At 53.9% G+C, this 25,455-nt stretch overlaps 1 protein-coding gene across 5 annotated transcripts in view; it reads left to right on the top strand.

Annotated features, from left to right (window-relative positions):
• LOC116955479 (uncharacterized) overlaps positions 1-25,455 on the top strand; it is an 82,468-nt gene that overhangs the window by 9,943 nt on the left and 47,070 nt on the right. For 3 of the 5 annotated variants that reach the window (XM_076053354.1, XM_032976585.2, XM_032976586.2), the window contains exon 1: positions 18,675-23,651. The exons of the other annotated variants lie outside the window; for them this stretch is intronic. The gene's annotated coding sequence lies outside the window, so the exon portion shown is untranslated. Of the gene's footprint in view, positions 1-18,674; positions 23,652-25,455 lie in introns of those variants that run through there. 5 annotated transcript variants of the gene reach the window in all.

The raw sequence follows: 25,455 nt of genomic DNA on the forward strand, positions 1-25,455 counted from the left end.
AGTGATGGGTGGGACGAGTGGTGTGCAGGGTGGAGGAGGTGGTAGTGATGGGTGGGACGAGTGGTGTGCAGGGTGGAGGAGGTAGTGATGGGTGGGACGAGTGGTGTGCAGGGTGGATGAGGAGGTAGTGATGGGTGGGACGAGTGGTTGTGCAGGGTGGATGAGGAGGTAGTGATGGGTGGGACGAGTGGTGTGCAGGGTGGAGGAGGTGGTAGTGATGGGTGGGACGAGTGGTGTGCAGGGTGGATGAGGCGGTAGTGATGGGTGGGACGAGTGGTGTGCAGGGTGGAGGAGGCGGTAGTGATGGGTGGGACGAGTGGTGTGCAAGGTGGAGGAGGAGGGCATGTGACCGAGATGGGCAATGGAGTGGCGCCCAGAGTTTGGCGACTAGAAGGAAGAGAAGACCTAAAGCCAGACCGTGGTGGATGGTGGTCGTGCTGCTGTGTGCTTCTTGGAGGTTGCGTGGTGACTTTGTGATGGCTACGGGATGGATCTGACAGAAGCGAGGATGAGAATGATGATGTGTGATGACATCAGCAGAACTGGGTGTGTGTGTGGGTGTGCGTGTGCCATTGTAAGTTTCCGTGTGCGTGTTTACGCGTGCGTGAATCTGTGTGCGTGTGAGTGTGTGTGTTGCAACGTGCACGTAGCCTGGCACAAGCACCGTGGTGATGTCACCACCACTGAGTGGCGAATTGTGGTTGTTGTTGTTGTTCTGGTGCAACGGTTAGCGCGCTGCGCTACGAACCCGGCTACCCGGGTTCGATTCCCGCTAACGGTGAAAACCGGCGATGATTATCTGAACCGGCCCTGGGCCTCCCCTAGGTCGACTCGGCCTGAAATAAGTGCCTGGCGCCATTTTGTAAACATCGCCACTGGGGAGACAAAGGCGGTCGGGCGTGGTGCCGGCCACCCACCCCCTCGTGCGCCGTGCCGGCCTTCACAGGTGCTGCTACTCGCTGCTGCTACTCGCCCCAGCAGTCTGTTACAGGCTGCACGGGGGGAGGATCGTTTTTCCTCGTGCGCGGGGTCTCATCTGTAAGCGACGAGAAACAGCGCGGAACAATCGTGCAGGCTGGAAATCCACGCGTTTCAAACAACGCAAGCGTTGCGTGAAAAGCACACGGCCTTCGATGCATTATGCAAAAAATGTCAGCGGTTGCTCAGGGGCGGCCCTGGACGAGCTGCCAGCAAGTGGCAATCGGCGCCCCCCCCCCGCTTACCCCCAAACCCCAAGGGCAGGTCCAGGCTGGGCTTTTTGGGTATACAGAGGAACATTTTTGCCCCGATTTTCCCTTGAATGCTCTTTAAGCGTATTTGTTTCAATCAGAGGCAGAATTATTCGGTTTGTCCGTCTGTCCGTCTGTCCAGCCAATACATTCTCAGGAATGTCGAGAAATAATAATAATTAATATTCCCTTCGTACCTGCACGGGAATTGAAATAATGACATCTTCATTAGTTTATTTCTATTTTTTCATTTGTATTTATCCCCTCGAATATTTTGTCCCAGGTCACCATGAAAATAAATGACCTGCCAGACTGTGTGTGTATTTGTGACCTTCCACAAGACGATCATGATGCATTTCTCCAGGCACTGCTGATGTTTTCTTGCACAATGCACAAAGGCTGAATGCCCTTACCACGTTTGTGCCTTTTGTGTATGTACGAATGTGTGTGTGTATTTGTGTATGTGCGAATGTGTGTGTATTTGTGTATGTGAGACTGTGTGTGTGTGTGTTTGTGTATGTGAGACTGTGTGTGTGTATTTGCGTATGTGAGACTGTGTGTGTGTATTTGCCTATGTGAGACTGTGTGTGTGTATTTGTGTATGTGCGAATGTGTGTGTGTATTTGTGTATGTGCGAATGTGTGTGTATTTGTGTTTGTGAGACTGTGTGTGTGTATTTGTGTATGTGAGACTGTGTGTGTGTATTTTTGTATGTGAGACTGTGTGTATTTGTGTATGTAAGATGGTTGCGAAACGCTGTGTAGAAGCTACCTGGTCTGTCGCTCCGCACTAAGCTTCAGGTCTTCTCACGTGTGTGCCTTTTGTGTATGTGCGAATGTGTGTGTGTGTTTGTGTATGTGAGACTGTGTGTGCGTATTTGTGTATGTGCGAATGTGTGTGTGTGTGTATTTGTGTATGTGAGACTGTGTGTGTGCATCAGCCAGTCATCTCAGTCAGTCGACCCGTGGCACCTGGGTCTGCCCCGTGACCTCCTGCCAGCGGGCGTTCGACACTTCACGTGGCCTCAGGGTGCACATAGCCTGGCACAAGCGTCGTGGTGAACTCACCGCCACTTAGTGGCGAATGGCGGTTGTTGTTGTTGTGTATTTGTGTATGTGAGACTGTGTGTGTGTATTTGTGTATGTGAGACTGTGTGTGTGTATTTGTGTATGTGCGAATGTGTGTGTGTGTATTTGTGTATGTGCGAATGTGTGTGTGTGTGTATTTGTGTATGTGCGAATGTGTGTGTATTTGTGTATGTGAGACTGTGTGTGTGTATTTGTGTATGTGCAACTGTGTGTGTGTATTTGTGTATGTGAGACGGTTGCGTAACGCTGTGTGGAAGCTACCTGGTCTGTCGCTCCACACTAAGCTTCAGGTCTTCTCGGCCACGGTCATTCCCTCCCTTCTCTACGCTTGCGAAACGTGGACCCTCCTAATGGAACATCTTCGCCGGTTAGAAACAGTTAGGCTAGCCTGCCTACGATCCATCCTGTGAGGAGCTCACAAATCTTTGAAAGATCTGGGCAAGGTCCAGTCGGTGAGCTCCTCCAGCAGGCAAAGCTGCGTTGGCTGGGTCATGTAGCCCGCATGCTCAGCCACCGCATGCCGAAACAGCTTTTGTTCGGCTGGATCGAGGGGGCTAAACGGGCGCGGCACGGGCTAGAGAAGAGAGATGTGGTACAGGAGGACGTGGAGCTGAGTGGACTTGCCGATGACTGGTACCAGCGGTGTCAAGATCGGCCTCTGTGGAGGAGGCTCGTGAAGGACGCTACTGGGCAGTTGGAGACAGTCGCCCTCCAACAACGGAGGGCGGAGGAGCGACGCTCACAACAACGAGCGGAGCGCCGGGTGGCTAAATCACAGCAGGTTGGCGCAGTAGGGGGGCACAGGTGGTGCATCAACCAGCCATCTCAGTCATCTTAGTCAGTCGACCCGTGGCACATGGGTCTGCCCCGTGACCTGCCAGCGGGCGTTCGACACTTCACGTGGCCTCAAGGTGCACATGGCCTGGCACAAGCGTCGTGGTGACGTCACCGCCACTTAGTGGCGAATGGCGGTTGTTGTGTCTGTACGTATGTGGGGAACGTCAGTGTGGCGGTTAGCGCACCGCGCTACAAACCCGGTGACCCGAGTTCGATTCCCGCTCGTGGCCAACACCGGTGACGGTTATCTGAATCGGTCGACTCGGCCTCAGTTGAGTACCTGGTGCCGTGTGTGGACATCGGCTTCAGTTGAGTACCTGGTGCCGTGTGTGGACATCGGCCTCAGTTGAGTAACTGGTGCCGTGTGTGGACATCGGCCTCTGTTGAGTAACTGGTGCCGTGTGTGGACATCGGCCTCAGTTGAGTACCTGGTGCCGTGTGTGGACATCGGCTTCAGTTGAGTACCTGGTGCCGTGTGTGGACATCGGCAGTGGAGGAGACAAAGGCGGTCGGGCGTGGTGCTGGCCACCCACCGCCTCGTGTGCCGTGCCGGCCTCCGTAGGCGCTCGCTAACAGCACTTGCCCCAACAGTCTGTTAAGGCTATACGGGGGGGGGGGGTCTTTGTCTTTTGTGTGTGTGGGTCTGTCTCTCTGTGGCTGCAAGTTGCAATGTGCAGATGTGCGGAAGCTCCTACAGTCGTTACAGGAAGGAAGTTCTGTCCGTGTGTGTTTATGAGTGTGTGTCTGTGTGTGGGGAGCGGTGGGGCAGCGGTTAGCGCACTGCGATACAAAGCCGACGACCCGAGTTTCGGTTCCCGCTCACGACCGATAACAGTAGCGAAAATTTGAACTGGTCCCGGGCCTCTCCTCGGTCGACTCAGCCTTAAAACGAGTACCTGGTGCCGTGTGTCACTATCAGCGTTGCTGGCCACCCATCCTCCCACCCCCTCGTGTACCGTACTGAGTAGAGGTGCTGATCGTGATCAGCACTTATGTGTCTGTGTGGGTGGGCTAGGGTTACGGTGATTATTCAGCGGCTCTTGAGTGGAGAAGGCAAGGACGATCTTATTTAACTTCCAGTGACTGAAGTGTCGTCGTCATCATCGGCATCATGGACAGCAATAGGAATAACAACAGCGTGAGCAGCAGCGTCATCATTGACATCATCAGCAGCATAACGCTCATCAGCAGCACCTTCATCACCAGCAGCATCGGCGTCATCAGCTGCATCGGAACCACTTTTCGTGTTTAGTTTGTTGTCCTTCCCCCGCACCCCCGATACGCGCGGTTGCCTACGTACGGTGCGAAGGAGGATCGACACGCATGCGTACGTCAGTGTCATACCAGTCTTTAGCTTCATCATTAACGTAATCAGTGGCAACAGCAGCAGCAGCATCATCATCAACTCCTCCATTCGTCCCTTGTACAAATTGGCCTCTGGTGTGGGAATGTGGAATTTCCACCGCATTGGCCTCGAGCTAAGAGACATGAGACGTGAGTCCTCCTCAGTCCTGTCTCTACCCTCTTCCTCCATCCTCCTCCCTCCTTCCCCCCTCCTCTTCACCCTCCTCTTCACCCCCATCCACCCCCTCCTTCCCCCCTCCTCTTCCCCCCATCCTCCTCCTCCCTCCTGCTCCCTCGCTCCTCGCCCCCCCCGGTGATCCGCACACAATGCCCCCATGCACCACGTGGTGGGAGTGGAGCGGCGACGTGGCGGTTCAGCAGCGCTCGCGCCGTGAGCGCCACCATCCCTGAGCCCTGCGCTCCGCTGCCGACGCCGGTGGCGAGTGACGTCGGAACCCCCCCCCCTCCGTCAGCCCCCCCCCCCCCGTCAGCCCGTGCTGGGCCGGTGCGGCGAGGTATGGTCAGGTGAAGTCCCGTGGTCGGCCCTCGCGTGCGGCAGCGGTGAACCACGCGGTGTCGCCGGGGTGAGGTGATGAACCACGTGGTTACATCAAGGACGTGGCTTGAATTGACGATGAACGGACTTCGATGAAAGCCGATTGTGTAATTGTTGAACATGAGTCGTTGGCACATGCATGGCTGAAAAAACTAAGGTTTTTAAGACTTTATTCCATCACCGTCATGTGATGATGGAAATTGTGACATCAGATGGTGGGAGCCTGTTAGGGTGGATGTATGGGTCTCCGTGTGAATCTATGGATCTCTTTGTACGTGGGTGTCTGTGGTTCTATGGATCTCTGTGTGAGTCTGTGGGTCTCTGTGCGAGTCGATCCAGTGCTGCTTGAAATATCGCACTCCCCCGAATGCTGTAAAAAAAAGGAACGTACTTGGGGTTTGGTTTTTTGCGGACAGACAGATGCGGGACGGATACCGGACTACAGAGGTGGGGTTGGCCTTCCTGGTTTGGATTTTGGGATGCGCGCCATGGGGCATTGGGGCCATTGGGATAATTGGGGGCAATTTGGGGCAATTGGGGCCATTCGGGACATTGGTGGCCATTGGGGGCCATTGGGGGCCATTGGGGGCAATTGGGGCCATTCGGGGCATTGGGGGCCATTGGGGGCCATTGGGGCAATTGGGGCAATTGGGAGCAATTGGGGGCAATTGGGGGCAATTGGGGGCAATTGGGGCCATTGGGGCCATTGGGGCCATTGGGGGCCATTGGGGCCATTGGGGGCCATTCGGGGCATTGGGGGCCATTGGAGCAATTAGGGCCATTGGGCCAAAAGTTCCAATAGCAAAACAAATGGGAGTGCAGGTGAACTCTACGATGCGATTAGAAGTGGAAAGGCTGCTGGTGTGTTTGTTTTGCGAGCGTGGGTGTCCTGGGCTCGGCGGAGAAACAACAACAACAGCAGCGGCGGCGGCGGCGGCACTACCTCTGCCCACGCCGCTATCGACGCAGCGGCCGAAGTTAGCCGGGGTGGCACCGCCCGCGGCACGTTAATGTCACCGAGATAACGGCGCCAGTGCTGGCAGCGCTGCGGTGCCGCAAACATCTCGGTCGTGGGTGCGTGTGTGTGTGTGTGCGTGTGTGTGCGTATGTGTGTGTGCGTGTGTGTGCATGTGTGTGTGCGTGTGTGTGCGTGCTGGAGGGAGGGCTGGGGACGTGGTGGCACATATCGTACGTGTGCGCGCGTGCGTGTGTGTGTGCGTGTGCGTGCGTGCGCGTGTGCGTGTGTGCGTGTGTGCGTGCATGTGTGCGCGTGCGTGTGCGTGCGTGCGCGTGTGCGTGCGTGTGCGTGCGTGTGTGCGTGCATGTGTGCGCGTGCGTGTGCGTGCGTGTGTGCGTGTGCGTGCGTGCGTGCGCGTGCGTGTGCGTGCGTGTGTGCGTGTGCGTGCGTGTGTGCGTGCGTGTGTGTGTGCGCGTGCGTGCGTGTGTGCGTGTGCATGCGTGTGTGCGTGTGCATGCGTGTATGCGTGCTGGAGAGAGGGAGGGCTGGGGACGCGGTGGCACGTATCGTACGTGCGCGTGTGTGTGCGTGTGCACGTGTGTGTGCGTGTGCACGTGTGTGTGCGTGTGCACGCGTGTGTGCGTGTGCACGCGTGTGTGTGTGTGTGCGTGTGCGCACGTGCGCGTGTGCGTGTGTGAGCGTGTGTGTGCGTGCGTGCGTGTGTGTGTTGAATTTCTTTCGCACCGTACGTAGCCGACCGTGCTCTTTCGGTGGCGCAGCAGTTAGCGCATCGGTTTACGGTGATGGTTAACGTCAGTGGCGACTCTGTGAGTGTGTGTGGTGGGGAGCGGTGGCACCATCATCTGAACCGGTCATGGGCCTCCCCTGGGTCGACTCCTTAATACTGGATGCAATATAAATAAAATAAAAAAATCTTTGGGGAAACAAAGGCGGCCTGGCGTGGTCCTTGCCACACCACCCCTTCGTGTGCCATCCCGGCCTTCGTATGCGCTCGCGAACAGCGCTTGCCCCAACAGTCTTGTTGAGGCTACACGGGGGATCTTTGTGCTCTGTGTTACGTCCATTTGTATACACGGCAGAACCCTTCTTAAAGATGGTCATTGGTCGTCGTTTAGCGAGTAAAGGCTTCATTAGCATCGAAAGTTACCGTTTCTCACCCGAATGATTAACTTTCTAAGATTTAAACAATACATATGGATGCGTAAAGATACTAACAACATTATAAACGCGTGATATTAAAAGAAACATGGTTGATCAGTGCAATAATTAATATTCACTGTACCTATAACAGCCCGTCGTTGATAGGGGAGGGAATGGTCGGTAAGCGAACACATTGGGCTCTATGGATTCATTACACTACACTATAAACTGCATTACTATACACTACACTACTATACACTCCACTACCATAAATTACTATATACTACACTACTATACATTACTATACACTACTATATATTACTATACACTACACTACTACACTTTACTATACACTACACTACTACACATTACTATACACTACACTACTATACACTACACTACCATAAATTACTACACACTACACTACTATACACTACACTGCTATACATTACTATACACTACTATACACTACACTACTATACACTACACTACTATACACTACACTACTATACACTACTATACATTACTATACACTACACTATACACTACACCACTATACACTACACCACTATACACTACACTACTATACACTACACTACTATACATTACTATACACTACACCACTATACACCACTATACACTACCATACACTACTATACACTACACTACTATACACTACACTACTATACACTACACTACTATACATTACTATACACTACACCACTATACATTACACTATACACTACACTACTATACACTACACTACTATACTATACACTACTATACACTACACTACTATACACTACACCACTATACACTACACTATACACTACACTACTATGCATTACTTTTCACGACACTACCATACATTACACTACTATACATTACTATACACTACACCACTATACATTACACTATACACTACATTACTATACACTACACTACTATACACTACACTACTATACACTACACTACTATACATTACTATACACTACACCACTATACATTACACTATACACTACACTACTATACACTACACTACTATACACTACACTACTATACTATACACTACTATACACTACACTACTATACACTACACCACTATACACTACACTATACACTACACTACTATACATTACTTTTCACGACACTACCATACATTACACTATACACTACTATACACTGCACCACTATACACTACACTACTATACACTGCACTACTATACACTACTATACACTACACCACTATACACTACACTACTATAATCCACACTACTATACACTACACTATACACTGCACTACTATACACTACACTATACACTACACTATACACTACACTATACACCACACTATACACCACACTATACACCACACCATACACTACACCATACACTACACACTACACTATACACTACACTATACACTACACTACTATGCACCACACTACTATACACTATACACTACTATACACTACACTATACACTGCACTACTATACACCACACTACTATACACCACACTACTATACACTATACACTACTATACACTACACTATACACTACACTATACACTACACTACTATACACTACACTATACACTACACTACTATACACTACACTACTACACACTACAAACTGGGCTCTATGGAGGCCGATCGTTAAGCGATTAGTCGTGATCAAGGGTGGTCGCTAAGCACAGACACACACACACGTAGACAGATATCTGTGTGTGTGTGTACAGATCAACACGTACACATCGGGATGTGTTTGCGTGTCCTGTGTATGTAGCCTGTGCACGTACAGTTGCGTGCGTGCATGCGTGTGTTCACCTGCGTGTGTGTGTGTTCACACGCACGCACGTGTGTGTGTGTGTTCACACGCACGCACGTGTGCTCGTGTGTACGTGTCTATGCTTGGGCGTGTGTGCACGTGTGTATGTTTGCGAGTGTGCACCTGTGTGTTTGTACGTGTGCGCATGTGCACACACGTGTACATGTGTACGTTTATGCGTGTGCACACGTGTGTGTGTGTATATTTGTGCGCGCGTGTGTATGTATGTTTTCGTGTGTGCGCATGTGTATGTGTGTACGTTTGTGCGTGTGCGCATGTGTATGTATGCATGTTTGTGCGCGTGTGTAAGTATGTTGCGCGCGCGTGTGCGCGTGTGTTCGTGTGCCCACACACAAACCCCTAGCCCGCGAAGCGTTTGTAGCGGTCGGACAATTTGAGCCAAATTTGGCTTTCTTAACAGAAATAGCAGCGCAGATGACAGATAGGGTTTCGTTAGTGTGTGCAAGTGAGCTGTGGAGAAAATGTGACTGTTCACAAATGCCATCTGCCCATTTGCGTTCACAGTTTTTAAGGCTCCCCTTGCGGTCTCCCGATCGAGCGAGTCGCTTTGCGCAGTTATTTTTAATTCCACGGCTGGTTTTTTTTTCCCCACTCCGTGGAAAAAAAAAAACGACCGTGCCCCTCTTTTATTTTGACGCCGATTTTTTTTTTGTTCAAACGTCGCTGCAGTTCGTTCGCTTTGAGCGTCGAGCGAATCGGCCCCCAGAGGACATCTGACGAATTGGCCAAAAGGGGGTGGCCTGGATTCGATACCTGGCGCAGGTATTGAATCTTAAAAGGACTCGCCTTGCGGGCAGTGACGTCGCAACAATCCCGTCGGGTGGTGGAGGGTCCACGAAAATAATGGTTGGAATTGAAACCGCCACCGCCACGTTTCTCAACTCAAACTCAGACGCACTCGTTGTAGTTTAACACCTCGTAGTAAGGAGTCGGAGGCTTTCGCGCCCAATCTCATCCACAACAGAGGTTGTTTAATGGGTTACATCGCGTAAATATACAAATGTGTGGTTAAACCCGCCACCGTGCGACACAGACAATTAGTGAGGTTTGCCACGTAAACACGTGCCAATTCGTTACTGCACCGCCGGTTGTGCGCTGGAGATTAAACCCAGAACAATTACAATTCCCATACGAATGTTTGTGGGCTTACTCTCCAACACACCGGTGTACTGAACTAGTAACGAATTGGCACGTGTTGTTTACGTGGCAAACCTCACTAATTGGCTATGTCGTGCGGTGGCGGGTTTAACGAAACATTTATTTACGCGATCTAACCCATAAAACAAAAAAAAAACCTCTGTTGTGAACTCATCGTAGCGACGGCTACAGAAACCTGCGTTCTAAGTTTTTAAAGCCCGCACGATCCGTAATGTGCGCATTTTTGGATGAAATCGCGCGAGTGAAGTTCCAGCGTCGCGTACGTGTCGTCGTCGTCGTCGTCGTGCGCGCGACGACCCGGCCGCACGAGCGACGACCCGGCCGCACGAGCGAAGACGTCACCCGAACCAACGTGGCCATTGCGGCGGCGAGCGCTCCGATGCCGGGGGGCGATCCATCGTGACGGCAGCGCGGCGCCATCGGGCTCCCGCCAGAGTCGTGCCACGATGCTAACGCCGACACGGCGTTAGCATCGTTACTCGCGTGGCCACCAGGTGTGTGTCTTGTTTATGTTTGTTGTTGTTGTTGGTGTGTGTGTTTTGTTGTGTGTGTTGCGGCTGTAGCTGTTGGCGCGTCGCGCTACGAACCCCAGCGACCCGAGTTCGAATTCCTTTCTCACGGCCAGCAACTGCCGGTGGAGATTGTCTGAACCGGTCCTGGGCCTCCCCTAGGTCGACTCAGCCTCAAATGAGTGCCCGGTGCAGTGTGTGAACATCGCCACTGGGGAGACGGAGGCGGCCCGCGCATGGCGCTGGCCACCCGCCCCGTCGTGTGCCGTGCCGGCCTTCGTAGGTGGTGCTCGCACCCATGAAGGCCGGCACCGCACTTGCCCCGACGGTCTGTTGAGGCTATGGGGAGGGGATCTTTGTCTTTGGTGTACGTGCGGTGTGTTGTGACGTGAATCGCATCAATCGCGAGGGCCACACGGTTCGATGTCTGAATCACCGTGGGTGGCATAGCCGCATGCAGCATGTGAACACACACTTCCGGCGCCGTGGTGTAATCCGTCCAGATCAAGCCTGACTGAGTGTGCAGGACTCATTTTCACGAGGGTCCTGCACCGGATTGTTTGACCTGTTCCCTTTAAATGTAAACTCCCCCCAACCCCCGCTGGTATTCCTGATGACCATAAAACAATGCCAAAGGCGCCGGTACCTGGCTAAATACACACGGGGCCGTATTCGTGAAAGACACATGCAATAGCCTGCATGTCCACAAGCGTGTGTGTGCATGTGTATCTGTACACGTGTGTGTATCTGTACACGTGTGTGTATCTGTACACGTGTGTGTGTGTATCTGTACACGTGTGTGTGTGTATCTGTACACGTGTGTGTGTGTGTATCTGTACACGTGTGTGTGTGTGTGTATCTGTACACGTGTGTACATCTCTATGACGGTGTTGACGCGGGGAGCGGCGGTGCAGCGGTTGGAGCGCCGCGCTGTGAACCTGCTCATCCGAGTTCGAGCCCCGCTCACGGCCGCCAGCACCCGTGACCAATATCTGAACCGGTCTTGGGCGTCCACTAGGTAGACTCAGACTAAAACGAGTACTTGCTTTAGGGAGACAAAGGCGGCCGTGCGTGGTGCTGGCCACCCACCCCCTCGTGTGCCGTGCCGGCCTTCATAGGTGCTGCTCGCTAACAGCACTTGCCCCAACAGTCCGTTAAAGGCAACACGGGAGATCTTTATCTTTGTTGTATATGTGTATGTATCGTACACAATACTGCGGGCGTGTGTTTGTGTGTGTATTAACACGCTTGCGCATGTTCTGCCCTTTTATTTGAGTCTAGCAGCTGATAGAACCTGATCAAGGAAGGCATGTGGGAATGTGTGTGTGGGAGGGCTGAGTCATCAGATTAATATCACGGAAAAACTTAGCACTTAAAAAACATTTTTCATTTTAATTCATTTCCCCTCTCCACTTTGTGTACAGGCATGTGTCGAATGCTTGTGTATGGGCGAGCACGCATGTTTGTTTTTCTCTAAGTGCACCTAGCCTGGCACTAAACAACCGCCTGCCATCATCGCCACTCCTCCAGCGATTGACCCCTTTCACTTTTGTGGGAGTTGATGAACTACGAATTCAGGAAGTCTGGGTTGAACTCCTGCCTGTGACTGGTATCGCCACGACCAGTAGGACGAGTTGCATATCTGAACTTGGTCTTGGCCTCCACGAGGTTAATGCAGCCCAAAAACGATCATAGCACCCCAAAGCGACGTGCCCTATTATCTCGGCAGATCTCCAAAGCTAAGCGGGGCTGGCCTGGCTTGTGCTGGATTGGTCAGCTTCCTGGGAGAATGCCCAAGGATGCTTGGGTTGCGAGCTGGCACAGGAGATGGCCGGACGAGGAATGGATTCTTGAATCCACCTGTGCGGAGCTTTGAGCGTGACCCTTATTTGCGATGCGAGAGTTAGTCCCGGGCCTTGCCGGGGGGCCTCGTGAGAGCCGAGCGCTGAGACTCGCTTGAGGGCTTTCCCCGGACGAATTAAGGGGACGAGAGTCACGAGAGACGATGCACCCAAATGGGCTCTCACCTGCTCAAGCGAAGGGACGTCGGCACGCAAAGTCGACGCGTTAAATGTACGGCGAGCGTTGCCGGAAGCTCTTACCGTGCGGGTGGCACGAACTCTTTCCACGTGTTGGGCCATTTATTTCTGTGCATTTTTCGTAATCGTTACTTAACCTAACTGGGATCGAGACACATACAGGCCCGACTTCCTCTTTCGGACGGCGACACGCTTCCCAACGCTGTTGAAATCGGAGCGAAATTACGCAGAGCAGTCGCATCGCGCGCAGATGTACATCGCGCGAGGAGACGGCGCCGTCTGTACGGAACTGGCAGAGTCACACCGGGAACAGGAGAATGGCCACGAGCCGAGAACAGGACGCGTGCGCTTCTTTTTACACACGGAAGGCGGGGTGGCGACACAAAGCATTGCGCTGTCTGCGATCCGTGTGTACCTCCCACGCAACGCTGCCTCGCGGTGAAATTGTGTCGACAAGTGAGCCCTGTGTGTGTGTTCGTGTGTTCAGTGTGCGGGGAGCGGTAGTGTAGCGGGCTAGCGCGCTACGCCACGACCCGGGTTCGATTCCCGCTCACGGCCACCACCGGTGACGATTATCTGAACCGGTCCGGGGCCTTCCCCTTGGTCGACTCGGCCTCAAATGAGCGCCTGGTGCGGTGTGTAAGAGGGCGGGCGGGCCTGGTGCTGGCCACCCACCCCTGTGTGCCGTGCCGGCCTTCAGCGGTGGTGCTCGCTGACAGCACTTGCCCCAACAGTCCATTAGAAGCAATGTGGAGGGGGGGGGGGGTCTTTGTGTTGTGTAAGTTGAAACTCCCAGTCGTGCGTTTATTATTGGGTGACGTCTGAAATGTCCGGATTGTAAGATGAGGAACGTGCACGTGTGCGCGTGCGTGTGTACGCGTGCGTGCGTGTGTCTGTGTGCGTGTGCGGGTGTGTGCATGTGTATGTATGTGATAGCAGTGTAGCAGTTAGCACGCTGCGCTACTTAACCCGGCGACCCGAGTTCAATTACCGCTCGCTGCCAACACCAGTAACGATTATCTGAACCGGTCATGGACCTCCCCTAGGTCGACTCAGCCTCAAATGAGTACCTGGCGTGGTGTGTAAACATTCCCACTAGGGAGACAAAGGCGACCGGGCGTGGTGTTGGCCACCCCACCCCCTCGTGTGCCGTGCCGGCCTTCATAGGTGCTTGCTAACAGCACTTGCCCCTACAGTCTGTTAAGCCTACACGGGGGGGTCTTTGTTTTGAGATGATGGCAGTGGCACTCACGGAGTCCTGGAGGGCCAATTTTTTCTTTATCAGTGTCAACAACTCAGCTCCCAGAGGATGCGTTTGTGAATCAATGTCTTGGGCCCGGGTCTCAGGGTCAGTGTTTGGAGTCGAGACCGGGTCTCAGGGTCAGTGTCTGGAGTCGAGACCGGGTCTCAGGGTCAGTGTCTAGAGTTGAGACCGGGTCTCAGGGTCAGTGTCTAGAGTAGAGACCGGGTCTCAGGGTCAGTGTCTGCAGTTGAGACCGGGTCTCAGGGTCAGTGTCTAAAGTTGAGACCGGGTCTCAGGGTCAGTGTCTGGAGTAGAGACCGGGTCTCAGGGTCAGTGTCTAGAGTTGAGACCGGGTCTCAGGTCTCAGTGTCTAGAGTAGAGACCGGGTCTCAGGGTCAGTGTCTGGAGTTGAGACCGGGTCTCAGGTCTCAGTGTCTAGAGTAGAGACCGGATCTCAGGATCAGTGTCTGGAGTTGAGACCGGGTCTCAGGGTCAGTGTCTAGAGTTGAGACTGGGTCTCAGGGTCAGTGTCTAGAGTTGAGACCGGGTCTCAGGGTCAGTGTCTAAAGTAGATACCGGGTCTCAGGGTCAGTGTCTAGAATAGAGACCGGGTTTCAGGGTCAGTGTCTGGAGTTGAGACCGTGTCTCAGGATCAGTGTCTTGAGATCAACTATCAATCACAGCTTTTTTTTAAATGTACAGCCCTTGGTGAATCTACTGCTGGATGGAGACCTCTCACTCGGCCTGTCAGGGCCGGCGCAGCCTGCAGCTTGGATACTGTGCAGGAAAATGTTTCAATGTGCACGGGGAACTTTGGCGTCACGCGTGTGCAGTCATTCGATGGTCTGCTGCTGGCCATGACGAGAGGGCTTCAGCAGGGGGAGAGTTCATGGCGGTTTTTCTATTCCTCCTCCACAGTTGAATGGGCGCAGACAACATCGGGTTTACTGTGCGGTCCATAGTTTGGGTTTCATGGCCACAATCCCACTACTGTGGATCGTCTTTAATGTAACTCTTTAATTGTCTCCGTTTATCTCCGTGGGTCTCTGTGTGCCACAAGCCACGCCACTGTGGCCACACCACTGTGGCTTGTGGTTTTAATTCTCCATTCACGAAGGAGATATGTGCGCATTGGCGTGGCGGCGCATTAATTCATTAATTCGATTTGAGTAACAAAAAAACTCGCCCCCACTGACGAGGGCATGGCAGTACTTTAACGGTGTTAATTAAACGAAGGTAGTCCTACCTATAAAATCAAGACACACGTAAAAAAATTATATCAAAATGAAAAGCTAAAAAGAAAAAACGAGTTTTGCAGAGTTTCCTGAACTGTTTGGTGCTCGGAGCCGATCTGAAGAGAGCTCCACATCTGATGCGCCACACTCGAGAAGGCCCCGGCCACTACCGCCCAGCATAGAATGAAACATTGTGTCACAAGCGGGGCCTAAGCTGACGAGCGCAAGGTGTGTATCTACCAGACGTCTGGGGGGGGGGGGGGGGGCAGACGGGACTGCGGGTACTGAGGATCAAGGCCGTTTTGAGCTTTTGTAAGTCGTCGCAGCTCTCTTGGGTCGCGTGCGATGGCTCACGTGGTAGACGGTGCACATCGCGGACTATTCGTTTCAAGCGCTCGAAATGGCGAAGACGTCTGAGCACGCGGGCAGCCGCATTCCCGCGCCGGCTGGAGTTTTCCCGAACCAGCACAGTCTGGGTGAATCTAGACTGTTGGCCATCCCGGAGAACCTCGGCAGGGCCGGTTTCCTCGCGGCGACGTAGCTCTCTCTCCTTCGCCGCGCCGATAGCTGCGCCGCGTGTGTAAGCCTGTTGACAGGCCCGTGGAGGTTGTTCGATCATCACCGAGCCGAGACCCGCGCCAGCATCGTTCCGTTTTCCTACGTTTGTACTTTTGGCGAACCCTGAATACCGGGGGGGGGGGGGGGGGTGGTTGGGGGGTGCTCGTGGTAACTTGAGCACGAAGACGGCGGCGAGGAACGAGGTCATGATAGATAGCGGAGCACTGAATTGTACTTATGAACCCGTTCATTGGTGGCATCGCTGTCACAGGACGAGGAATTATGGGCCGATAAGGCTTCATGAAATCCAGAAAGGGGTCGTTAGCGTTTTGAGCTGAACCCAGCCTCCCTGAAGTCCCTCTAGACCGTCAGAGAGGGTTGGGGAGACCCTTTGATCTCGGCATGAATCGCTCTGTGATCATTCCATAGTGCGGACGACAATGTAATGTATCAGAATAGTTTTTTTTTTCCCTTTCAGGCAATAAAACAAGAGCTGCTAAAATGTTAAACACCAAAGTTAAACCTTTTGCAAGGAATCTTGTCTGCATTAACCACACACAGGACTGGTAGAATATGATGATGCATTGTCTTTGAAACTGACTGGTCCACACCAGAGAAAGCTTTCTTTAATTTGAGACTTGGCTCTAAAGTAAGCTGTCTCTGGTGTGGACCAATCAGTTTGAAAGACAATGTCCTGTGTGTGGTTAATGCAGACAGGATTCCTTGCAAAAGGTTTCACTTTGGTGTTTTAATATCTTGACACAAACTGTTTTATTGCCAGAAAGCGTCAAACCTATTCTAATATCTTGATACTGGCAAGAGAGGTCCCATGATGAAAATTGTATGGCCCCAACTGAGACCCCCTGGCTGAATGCTTGGTCGATCGTGTGGCCGCGATTATGGATTGGACCCCGAATAAGCTGAGTAAATCCTATGGAACCCACAGTATCCAAAAGATCTGCAGCCAAACTATCAGATGGGTCATCCACCCCATGAGTTGATAATCTCCCGGCACATTTGTGCGAGGGAATTCCAGGAACCAAGGGAGAGATCATCCCAGGCGGCCGAGATGTAAAGTCACTCCTTGCTTCTGGACGCTCTTTCAACAAGGGTGAAGTACAGGCTCTCATTCTCATTCGGGGCACGACGCACGACCCTGTGTCTTCAGATGACCCAACTTTGGGACCCAGGGCACATGGCGCAGATGGGACCGGCCTGAACGATCACCACCAACCCCGCCACGTCTTTCTTTACCTGGTCTGGGAACGTGCAACGTTGAACACCCACCCGGGACCGAATCGGACCCAAGGTTGGTCGACTCCAGGTCGAAGTCGATCGTAGATGCTCGGTGGGGACAGCACCGTAGCAATAGTGTCACCCACTGAAGGGGCGCATCGCACGAACGACCTGGCGCTAGTAATGGTGACGTTCTGGTGTCTTCGAGGAGGGAGAATGTCAAAGCCAGGGGGAGGAGCAGGAGGTGCGCATTGTTTGGGTCTCGAATGAGAGGAGGTCTTTAATATTCTGGACGTCCGCGTTGCTCCACCATGTGTTCACCAGCAGCGTTGCTCAGGGTCTGGATGTGAGAGTCTAGGATGGCGATAGCAGCAGCAGCAGCGTGATCCTAGACGGGGAATATCGTGTATATATAATATCTAAATATACAATTGAACACCACTTATATATTTCTTTCCGATGACAACAGAGGGTGCATTACCGCGTGGAGTGCAGACGTTGCGCTGGATATCCGGACGCGCTCCTGTGGGCAGATGCAGGCCGGGCGGCAGGCGAGGTGGCTCATGGAATCGCGTTGAGCAAATTTTCTCCAAAAAAACAATAACTTCCATTTATCGTGAAATGTGATTTTTTTGTTTTACTCTGCTGGCGGATTTCTTGTGAAACGCGACCTCAGATAGGGAATTGGAGGGTTTTTTTTCGCCCAAAGTTGTGTGAGCAGCTGGCTGTGAAACTGACACACGCGCGCACACACACACACACGTGTGCACCCACGGCGTACGCACAGAGACAAAGCTCCCCTCTCACCCCTCCCAGCGTGTGAGCCCACGCAGGCTGTTGGGGCGAGCGCCGTTAGCGAGTGGCACCCATGAAGGCGGGCACGGTGCGCGTGGCGGTGGTGTGGCCAGCTCCCGCGTCCCGCCTGCCCGCCTTTGTCTCCCCGGCGGTGACGAGGGCGGTGCTCTTGATCGTACTGAAACGAATTGAAATCCACTGCTCCGGTCCCGCTGAATCACGCGGAGTGTTTTGCAACGTTGCGGAGCGAGCGAGCGCTCTCATCTAGAGATTAGCGACTCCACAGCGAACGGCTCTTGGCGAAGCGGATGTACACCCGTGTGATGCAGGGTGACGGAGGCCAAGCGGTAAGCTTGATATTAACTTAAAAACGAGTTCGTTATTCACCAGGTTAAGCCCACTGTGCTGTCGCCTCTTGTACAGAGGCGACCTGGCCACACGTGACAATAGCTCATCATCGACGTGGCTGATCCCATCATCTTCATCGCAGTGGCTGATATCATCACCATCACACGTGGGAATTTATAGCGGCAGCCAAATAATCTGAGCGTCGCGTGACGATTCTCAATGCGGAGAGGGGGGGTGGAGGAGCCAAGAGAACAATCCACGCCACGACCACCACGGGGGGAGAGAGAGGGAGAACTCGCAAACTCCAATTAAAGAACAGGCACCGCCAGGGCCCGGGATCGAACCCACCTCCCTCCTTGCGCACCAGGCGAGGGGCAAGCGTCTCCTCGCCGCTGCGGTGCCCACGTGGGACGGTCCCTCCGGAGCGCGCGGCGTTCCGTCGTCTTCCGGAGCCGTTCCTTAACAAGGTAGGGGTGGGGGTGGTATGGAGGGGGCAGTGGGGGGGCGGGCTCCGGCAGCGTTGCCGTTCGTGAAGAACGCAGAACGGGCGATCGCAGCCGCCCGCTGGGAAGGGTGAAGGGTCACCGGCCTCGTCCTCCACGCTGGCCGGGCGTCTCCGTGGGGGGCCGACGTCACCCACGCTTTACCCCACCGCGTACGCGACCCGCTGACGACGCTAACCCGTGGGTGATGGCCCCCGTTGCTTGGGTGGAGGAGCGAGGAAGCGAGGGAGCGTTGTAAGAAACCCGCACAGTTTGTTTCCACTTTGCCTCTCCGCGGAGATGGGGTTGAACGGGCGGCGTGAGCGACACCCAACCCTGGCAGCGCCGGGGCGGCTCACTTCCATCCGCAAATAGAGAAAACGGCGTGGGGGGGGGGGGCTGAAATCAAGCAAGGGGGGCAAGAGATATGCAAAGGAAATGATCAATATTATGCAAATGCAGGCTTATTTGTGGACACGCTCTGGTGGGGGTTAGGGGGCGTAGAGAGACCGGGCGATTGGTTCTCCCATCAAAGGGAACTTTTCCGCTGATATTTTTTTCTCTCCTCACGCCAGCGCGTGCCACCGCGCGACCCTGAACTTCTCCGCAGGCAAATCGCGGACAATTGCGGTGTTTAATTTTGGGGCGTTCGTTACAATCTTAGAAAATAATCGGCGGTGTACGAGGGATCGTGGGTGTAGAGGGCAGCTGCCCCGTGTGTCTGCATGCAGGCCGTGTGTACTTTTACTGTTTTTTATATTAACTTTATTTTTTATTTTACCCAGGTAAGGCCTCACTGAGCTGCCACAGAGCTCAGTGTGGCCTGGCTATCACAAATCAGAACTCAACGGAAGTGGCTTCTGATCTCGTGGAAATCCATAGCTGCGGCCAAACACTCTGAACGCACGATGTTGTTCATTAATGTGGAGGGAAAAACCGGAGGACCCAGAAAAAAATCCACGCGACCACGGGGAGAGAGAGAGAGACATGCAAACTCCAAATATAGAGCAGCAGCAGCAGGCGTCAGGGTCGGGATCGAACCCACGACCTCTTGTATACCAGGCGAGGTAGTTAACATCTCCTAGCCACCGTGATGTTGATGATGAGAGAGAGAGAGACACGCAAACTCCAAATATACAGCAGCAGCAGCAGGCGTCAGGGTCGGGATCGAACTCACGCCCTCCTGTATACCAGGCGAGGACGATGACATCTCCTAGCCACCGTGGGGGTGTGTGTGTGTGTGGGAAGACACCTTGACTTTTGACGTTATTTTCCACTGTTGTAGCAGTGCCTCGTGTGGGTGGAAGCCACCAAGGTTATCGGTGGCACAGCCTTTGTGAATCCTCAGACAGAGGTACCCAGATATAACCTAGGGCTCGTACGCAGCAGTCTCTGTCGTTCTAGCTTCGTGTCAGTGACGTGACCGCTATGAACCCTCTGAGAGAGAGAGGGAGAGACATCCAAAACTCGGGGGGGGGGGATTTTTTATGAAATGAAAACCGCAAAGCGAGCTGCTCCACCGACGTGAGTTTCACTTCTCGTGGAAAGAGGGAAAAAAAATTGCAATCGAAATCTGTGCCGGCGTGGATTTCTGTGGATTTCATCTCTGTTTGAGCGCGGGAGCGGGAAAAACGGCGACGACACCCGTGGCGTCCTCACCACGGGCCCACGGGCCCACGGGCCCACGGAGCCCACGGGCCCACGGGCCCCCGGAGCCCACGGGCCCCCGGGGCCCACGGGCCGCGCCGGCTCCAACGCCTGCGGCCCCGACGCCGATCATGGCGAGGAAGGGAGTCCCCGAGGCGCCGTCGTTCCCTCCTCGCCCCGTTTGGAAACGGCCCGCCCGGCTGGCAGAGTAACGGCCGGCGTATTAGACTCAATCATTCGACGCGTCCCATTGTCCGGCGGTTAAATTTGCGGGCGTTCATCTATCGGCGAGTGGGTTCAGGGCTTCGTGACGGCCGTGCCAGACGTGTTAAGCAAAGCACCACTGACACGCACGGGTCAAGCCCTGCATCTGGGTGGGTCTCTGAGTGTTGTCACCAGGGCCGTGTTTGGGACATTGCACCAGCACTGTGGAGTTACTGGGTTCAAGCCCTGGCTCTGGGTGTCTCTCGAATGGGTTAATAATGGCCGTGTCGGAGACACTGAGCCAGCGACACCGAGATCCTAGGTCTGGCTGTCTCTTTCCCCCTTCTTACACAGTTGACGCATCCTTCAAGGACCACTCTCTCAGTCTCATCAACATCACCACCACCGCCTGGCTTGAGGTCTTCTCATTCCCTTTCAGCGCCACTCCTTTGCCCATCTCGGTCACCTGCCCTCTTTCTCCACCCTGCACACCACTCGTCCCACCCATCACCACCTCTTCTTCCACCCTGCACACCACTCGTCCCACCCATCACCACCTCTTCTTCCACCCTGCACACCACTCGTCCCACCCATCACCACCTCTTCTTCCACCCTGCACACCACTCGTCCCACCCATCACCACCTCTTCTTCCACCCTGCACACCACTCGTCCCACCCATCACCACCTCCCCCTCCACCCTGCACACCACTCGTCCCACCCATCACTACCTCCTCCTCCACCCTGCACACCACTCATCCCACCCATCACCACCTCCTCCTCCACCCTGCACACCACTCGTCCCACCCATCACCACCTCCCCCTCCACCGATGTCCCCTGACCTCCGCTCCTGGCACGAGTCTTGCCACGGCATCGCCTCTCTCAGCCGTGGCGAAATGCTCGCTCCAGACGGCAAGTTGGTGAATACGTTGGTTGATTTGTATTTTTTACACTCACACCACAGACTGAACACGGTTTGTTTTACTTACGTACTTGATAATGCTATTGTCGTAATGTGCCCTTTAGTCGAGTGTGAGTAATTCCTTTGTAATTTGATCCCCCCGCCACCACCATACAAGGATGAGGTTTTGTGTTGATTTGACGCTAACTCTGGCCGACATCCAGAGCTGATGCCAATCGATTTGGGATAATTGCCAGCGCAAGCACACAAAGACAAAGAGACCCCGTATAGCCTGCGGCAGACTGTTGTCTATGTGGCTACGTAGACAACACTGGCACGGCACACGAGGCGGTGGGTGGCCGGCACCACGCCCGACCGCCTTTGTCTCCCCAGTGGCGATGTTTACACACCGCACCAGGTACTCAGCTGAGGCTGAGTCAACCTAGGGGAGGCCCAGGACCGGTTCAAATAATTGTCACCGGTGTTGGCCATAAGCGGGAATCTAACTCGAGGTCCTAGGTTCGTAGTGCAGCACGCTGTCCGCTACGCATACACACATAGACACGCACACGTAGCCACATAGACACACACATACACACACATACACACACACGTAGCCACATAGACACACATACAAACAGCTACATAGACACACATACACACGCACACGTAGCCACATAGACACACACACGTAGCCACACACACACACAAGCATAGCCACAGACACACACACGTAGCTACATAGACACACATACAAACAGCTACATAGACACACACACACAGCCACATAGCCACACACACAGCCACATAGCCATACACACACAGCCACACAGCCACACGCACAGCCACATAGTCATACACACACATACTTAGCCACATACACACACGCACGTGCACACACATACCCACGCAGATGTGTGTGTGTGTGTGCGCGTGTAAATGGACACATAACCACATACACGCATACACACAAACACACTTTACCCAAACACGGGTCAACAGTCTATAACTCATACCATACACACAAACACATGTAAACACACCAATGCAAATACACCAACACACACCCACGTATAAATAGCCACACAGATCAATACACACAACAACAGCCGCCATTCGCCACCGGTGATGTCACCACGGTGCCTTGCCAGGCTAGGTGCACCTTGGAGCCATCACTTGTAGTGTTGAAGCCTCACTGCTGACAGGTCATGGGACAGACCCAGGGGTTTTGGGTTGACTGAGATGACTGTAAAGACACACACCGACCCGCCTGCCCGCAGACAAAATAAAGACAAAGGCTCCACGTATAGCCTCAACAGACTGTTGGGGCAAGTGCTGTTAGCGAGCACCTATGTGGGCCGGCACGGCACACGAGGGGGTGGGTGGCCACACCACGCCTGACCGCCTTTGTCTCCCCAGTGGCGATGTTTACATACCACACCAGGTACTCATTTGAGGCTGCGTTGACCTAGGGGAGGCCCAAGACCGGTTCAGAGAATCGTCACCGGTAGTTGAACGGGAATCGAACTCGGGTCGCCGGGTTCGTAGCGCAGCGTAGCGCTAACCACTACACTATCGCTCCCCACTCCATCCCACATACACACACGCAGACACACACCGCAGACACACACCGCAGACACACGCAGACACACACGCAGACACACCGCAGACACACACACACGCAGACACACACACACGCAGACACACACACGCAGACACACACACGCAGACACACACACGCAGACACACACACAGACATCCAATTCCAGATATTTCCCGAATTCGCCATGAGTTGCCCAAACGTCCCAAGGCCTTCATTGCGAAAAGGAAAGTGTGGAAATGCGGAGGGGCGGTGACGCAAGACGCTCGCGTTTCTCCGTGGGACACCGACCAAGTGACAGCTGGCGTGAAGCGGCATCTGGAAGTGGAGAGCCCAAGTGGAGCGAGATCTAGAGTGGAGATCTGGAGTGAGATCTAGAGTGGAGTGAGATCTAGAGTGGAGTGAGATCTAGAGTGGAGTGAGATCTAGAGTGGAGATCTAGAGTGGAGATCTATAGTGAGATCTAGAGTGGAGCGAGATCTAGAGTGGAGTGAGATCTAGAGTGGAGATCTAGAGTGGAGATCTGGAGTGGAGATCTATAGTGGAGTGAGATCTAGAGTGGAGATCTAGAGTGGATATCTAGAGTGGAGTGAGATCTAGAGTGGAGAGCCGGAGTGGAGTGACATCTCGACTGTCTCTGGCCAGACCAAGGGGACGCGTGGTGGCCCTGTGCAGGTGAGTGGTGGCGTCAGGATGTAACGCGGCTCTGCGTGGGGGCCCACAGCTCGCCTTGAGCCGCGATTGCTCCGTTGGGGGAGGGGGGGGGGTAATTTCATCTTCAAGTTCTGGTTTTGACGTCGATTTTACCCTCGCAGTATTTTCTATTCCTCGTACGAGATTGCGTTTTTAAAAAATAGATTTTTACGCTCGTAGCTGCGCTCTTTTTTTGCGTCTGTCGCTTTTTTTTGGTGGCGACCCCTGGGTCCAAACGGCTCATCCCGGTCTCCTTGCGAGTCTGCCCCGCGCCGTGCCCGTGGGGGGAGCGTGGTTTTTTTGGCCATGCTTCACGCCGGTCGGTGCGGATTTGCCGAAAATGTCGGGCGACGTAGTTGGACGTGGGAGCGTACGAGTACGGTGCGACGTCGGATTTTTGGCTGCGCCGCGAGGACAATAATAACAACAGCAGCAGCAGCAGTCGTATTGAACGCCACCTATTTACCCGGAAGACTGTCGGGAATTTCGTGGCAGGATAAGGGTGGGCAGCTTGGAGGTTGGCACGCAGAATGCCTGGGGCCGGCAAGTACTGCAGGTGTGGATGGGAAGAGGCGGCGACGGAGGTTGTGACGGGTGGAGGGGCGCGGGCAGGTGGCCAGGCGGGCGTTGGAGTGGCACCCAGAGGTTGGCGACCAAGCGGGGGGGGGGGGGGGGGGGGGAGAGCTTTAGCCAGGTGGTGGCGGTGGCACCGCGAGGTCGTCTCTGGTTACTGAGTAATCCGCCGTCAACTCGGCAAGTGAATCATTCACGGGGGCGCCTCGCGAGCCTCCTCGCGGGGCGCCGCTTCGCATCGCCGAGCGTGCGCCCGCCACGTCGCTCCCAGCCCCACGGCCGCCCTGGTTAATAACCGCGGTTGTAAGACGGCCGCGGCTCACGGTGGACGCTGGGAGAAACGGAAAATAACTTTAAATTGGGGAAAACCGCGCGGCGGCGGCAAGTACCAGCAGCCTGCGTAGCCGCGACGCATCCGTGAGGCACGGCAGCGCCTTCACGATAGCGCTGGCGCTCTGGGATCAGCATCTCGAGTACTCGTGGTGATCGGATGTGAATGGGGTGTGTGTGTGTGTATGGGGTGTGTGTGTGTATGGGGTGTGTGTGTGTATGGGGTGTGTGTGTATGTATGGGGTGTGTGTGTGTGTGTATGTATGGGGTGTGTGTGTGTATGTATGGGGTGTGTGTGTATGTATGGGGTGTGTGTGTGTATGTATGGGGTGTGTGTGTGTATGGGGTGTGTGTGTATGGGGGGTGTGTGTGTGTGTATGGGGGGTGTGTGTATGGGGGGTGTGTGTGTGTGTATGGGGGGTGTGTGTGTGTGTATGGGGGGTGTGTGTGTGTATGGGGGGTGTGTGTGTGTATGGGGGGTGTGTGTGTGTATGGGGGGTGTGTGTGTGTATGGGGGGTGTGTGTGTGTATGGGGTGTGTGTGTGTGTATGGGGTGTGTGTGTGTGTATGGGGTGTGTGTGTGTATGGGGTGTGTGTGTGTGTATGGGGTGGGTGTGTGTGTGTGTATGGGGTGTGTGTGTGTATGGCGTGTGTGTGTATGGCGTGTGTGTGTGTGTGGCGTGTGTGTGTGTGTGTATGGGGTGTGTGTGTATGGGGTGTGTGTGTATAGGGTGTGTGTGTGTGTGTATGGGGTGTGTGTGTGTGTGTAAATTGGGAACCATGGAATTTACATTGAGATGGGCGACTTAAGACAGGGCCCGTGTGTACATTGAACAACTTTAGCACCGTACGTAGCCAACCGTGCCAATCGGAGGATGGCTGA

The sequence above is a fragment of the Petromyzon marinus genome, chromosome 60 (genome assembly GCF_048934315.1).
Source record: "Petromyzon marinus isolate PM22_M1 ecotype Great Lakes invasive population chromosome 60, UKy_Petmar_22M1.pri1.0, whole genome shotgun sequence".
Classification (NCBI taxonomy): Eukaryota; Metazoa; Chordata; class Hyperoartia; order Petromyzontiformes; family Petromyzontidae; genus Petromyzon; species Petromyzon marinus.